Source organism: Pseudophryne corroboree, chromosome 6 (genome assembly GCF_028390025.1).
Source record: "Pseudophryne corroboree isolate aPseCor3 chromosome 6, aPseCor3.hap2, whole genome shotgun sequence".
Taxonomy (NCBI): Eukaryota; Metazoa; Chordata; class Amphibia; order Anura; family Myobatrachidae; genus Pseudophryne; species Pseudophryne corroboree.
This window is the reverse complement of record NC_086449.1, coordinates 348,085,122-348,089,544: the sequence shown is the minus strand read 5'-3', so window position 1 is coordinate 348,089,544 and position 4,423 is coordinate 348,085,122.

The window sequence follows — 4,423 nt, the reverse complement described above, 5'->3', positions numbered from 1 at the left end:
CAGCGAATCCCTGCACTGCTGCAGGTATAAAGGTCCTGTTCCTGAACCAGGAAGTTGTCAGTGCTTTAGTTGTCAAACCCAGTGTTACCAGTCTCCTTGCTTTGTGGTTGTTTGCTCATAACAGGTATTCCAGCTCCTGTCTTCAACTCCACTAGAGACCCGCACCAGTTTAACATCTAGCGGTGCAGCCTGACTCCGCAGTGTCTTAACATTGCTCCCTGCAACTGGCAGTGTCCAACACCGGCTTCCAGCAGCCAGCTTTCAGCGGTGTTCTGTCTCCAGATCTCATCTGTGCTCCGCCATCGAATACCAGCAATCATCGGTGCTCCGCCATCGAATACCAGCAATCATCGGTTCTCCACCATCGAATACCAGCAATCATCGGTGCTCCGCCATCGACTTCCTAATTCCAATGATCTCTAGCATCACCAGTGCTTCTAGCTATTCTCCAGCTACATTGGTTCATCAAGCACTCCATTCATCTCATCATTCGGTCCGGTTCCATCCTGCCTACCCAGCAACTAACTTATCCTTCAGTCAATACAACCAGCTTCCAGAGGACCACCTGCTGGTCAGTTCCTGTACTCATTCTACCACTCAGCACTTGGGTGGTGGTTAAGGACATTCCATCTCCTAGTCTGCCAAGACTGATACCTATCATTACCCCACCCAAAAGCATCTGCATCTCTGCTGCATCTACAGGAACTGTGTATTGCATATTCATTTACCATATTTGACGTTGCTGCTGATGTACCACCTGAACAGTGCTGGAATAAAACTTTTAACCTTACTCCTGTTGTCGTGGTCACGCCTTCGGGCTGGGGTACTGCATGTCTAAGAGTCCCATACTACCGCCCAGGTTTAATTATACCTCAGCCCCTACAACTGAGGCTTCCTCCCGTCAGCACCAGCCCTCAGTTGTGACAATTGATTTGCAATTACCAGCTTTATTTGCTACCTTTAAGACTATGAAATAGTAAAAAGGCTCCCTTAAATTGACTTCTTCGTTATTACTTAGAGTAACTGTTGTGTTAGGTACATGCCTGAATACGAGTAGCTTACAGTGACAACCGAGATTATATCGGCACCATGTGGACATAGAGTATAAGGGCCCTAGGCTGTTAGCTGAGGGTCTCCTCTTTCCAGGGGTACCAGATTTGTGAAAATCGGCCCTGGGGAACCGGAGATATCCGACTTCAAAGCAGTGGTCCCCATCCGAGCATGTTAATTGTTCTTCCCATCCAGATATCTCAGGCTTTGTCTGACTTAGAGTTTTTCTGAGGGTATACCCTAAAAGCTGGGACTCTCCCCTTTCACTGGCAGCTTGTCTCTACTATGCCCATTACCAGAGATATCAGCCTTCCAGCAGCTGGTTCCTGCTGCAGCTCCACAAGCCTGGTATGCAGTTTTAGAATTTTGTTGGTGGATTGCTCTGGCTCCTGATCTCTGATCTCCAAGTCCCCAGTATCTCCTGAATGGAGGGAATTTCTAGTTTTATATCCCATTGAAAGCTATGAAATCTATTTCCAGGAATTTGAAATATTTGCAGTAGCAAGCTGTCCTCTCACCAGAAAATTATGAATATTTAGCCCACTCCACTATCTACCCCTCCCCTGCATATTAAACACCCCCTACCACCCTGGAAGTCAAGTACTGCGGCCCCTTCATTCAGCCCAATGCCTCCTTATACAGTTTAGTGTTCTCCCTCCTGCCCCATCTCCTACCATCTGTGCAGTAAGGAGTAATTAGCAGAAATTACTGCTCCAGGTCCTATATGCTGAGCGGAAGATAGAACACCCCCTACTGTCCGCGGGACATCAAAGCTGCCGCTGAGAGCACCCCCCACCCCTACCGCTGGAGGATGGGTAGGGGCCCCAGTGGATTGCTGTGCCCAGGGCCTACACTGCTGTTAAGATGGCCCTGAGTATATTAATGCCAATGGAAAGGGTGTAATGATTTGTTATGATTGTACACAGTGATTTCACTTTCTGGTTTGCCTTGTATTGTGAAGTCCCTTTGCCTTTTATCCATTTAATTACTACAGCGGTGACCAGTCCTCATCCTGAATAATAAATCTTTATGTCACTGGCCTAACGCGTGGTGACTATTGTTTTGGGACCTCTGGGGTTGGGGTTCCTTGTTCCTCTGCAGTGATATCCAGTCGAAGAGGTGATTCCAGGCGAAGAATCCAGGTACATCAACCAACACCTGCAGTTGCACCAACACTACACCGTACCTCTGTTACAGTAGTCCCATTGCGCCGGTATTCTGGCTGCCGGCATTGTCAGCTATTGGGATTCTGGTGTCGGGATCCTGACAGTCGGCAAATTAAACGTATACCATGCCATTAAATCTTTATAACCGAGCAACCTCTCTTACATTGCCAAAGTATGTGCAGTTGCATGCTGTATTTTTTCTCTCTCACGCACTCTCTCTCTCTCTTTCATGGTGGTGTCAGGAATCAGCGTTCAGTGGCATCTCACTTACCAGCGCGCTGGTGTGCAGGCTTCGGAGGTCACGGCCCCAGTCTGCGGCTGCATGAATGCTCTGTCCATGGGAATGGTGCCCATTGTCATTGTGTACCCACCATCTGTGCAGCATAGGCGCCACCATGACACTTGCGGTCAGCTGACCTGCAAACACCCAATCCTGTGCTGTGTCTGCACACATGATTCAAGCATCCAATGCCTGCTGACCAGAGGGTATAAATCCAGAACATCAGCTCAGTCTCATCGCCTTGAACAACGCGTCACATCCAGTGTACAGCATCTCATTGCTCCAGTCTCCTGTCTCCAGTGATTTCCTTGCTCCAGTGTCTCCGTGGAACTACAGGCTCCAGCCATCCTGCTCTGCTACAACTCCTTCCACAGTCAGCTTCCACCTCGGTATGCAGTAAGAGACTATCTCCAGGTGCTACTTAGCATTCTCACCTGTGTGTTGTTTATCTGCGTTCAGCACTGTGCTATTCCATCTGGCACTTTAAACAACCAGCTCGCGATTTACAAACTGTCTCCTACTTTGGCCTTGCTTTTCTTTGTGGACTTGAGCATATATACAGACTGTGTGAATATATTGCTCTTGGCTTCCAGACCAATCTCCGGAGTTACTATTGCATCCAACATTAAACACTTTTAAATCAGAGCAACTTTATTATAGTGCTAGGGAGGCTTGAAAATACAGTTCAGTGAAATCCATTTTTTTTTTATTAGGTAACAAAGTAGAAAGAAAATATAGATACATTTTTAATAAATGCCCTCCAATTACTGCTGTAATTATTCCAAAAATATATATCCCTTACTTTGCCTGGGGTGCTCGGACCCCTAGATACACCCCTTGTAGAGACCTCTTGAACTGTGCGGGGAAGCGAGTTCTGTAGAGTTGGAGCCGCATGGCTAAATTCTCGACCCCCAGATGGTACTGCTCATAGTCCTTCATCTACATATTCAGCTGGTTGGGTGCAGCTTGGCATCTGCATTTTGTTCCATCTGTAAGTGGTGCAATTCTTTTGCTGGGAGACCAAGGTAGAGGGCATTGCAGTAGTCTAATCAAGATGATACATGTATGACTTCATTTAATTTAGAGTGTTTAACCACTCCAACTCCTGGCGCAAATATTGTATTAAGTTAAATTAATTAATTACACATCAGCTGCAAATACTGAGGGATCGCTAACTCCCCCAAACAACTAGACACAAAATATAAACAAAATGTGTATTTGCGCTTGGTGTATAATTAGTAATAGGATAAAAAGATAAAAATGTCAAAAGATAAATACACAGGTGTCTGCTTGAATCAAAATCAACAAACGTGGAACTTGCTGATATAATTAAAAATAAACAAATTTATTAACATGCACAATTAAAACCCATCTATAAAGGGAAGCTCAGACACATTCATATGTATTCAGATTACTTTGCCACTTTGTAAAAGAACTTGAAACACTGTAGCTTGTGAATTGCCACAGAGACCTGTATGGTCTAATTGAATCAATTGAGTGGATTGCAATAGTTACTTCAGCCTTTAGAAATTGGTTAATGCTCCCGTCCTCTATGCTACTGGCGTCCCAGTGCAGAGGTAATGCTGCTGGTAATAATTACCCGACCTGCGGGAAGGTTCAGTCTCGCAGCACAGGAGAAACCGGGGAATCTTCTCAGCGTCCGCCGCCGGCACTATCACGGTGCAGATGTCACTGTCCTGGCGGGCGAGTGCGGATGCTGCAGGGGTATGCTGACCTGGCGTCCCGGTAGAAGAGATCCAAGGCTGAATTCAAATCAACCGCTGCATGCGGAAACGGCAAATAGCAATCAGTACGTGTGCAGACTGAGCAGGGAAGATGACGTCAACGCGTTTCGTCCCGTCACACTCGGGACTTCCTCAGTGTTTCAAGTTCCACGTGTGTTGATTTTGATTCAAGCAGACACCTG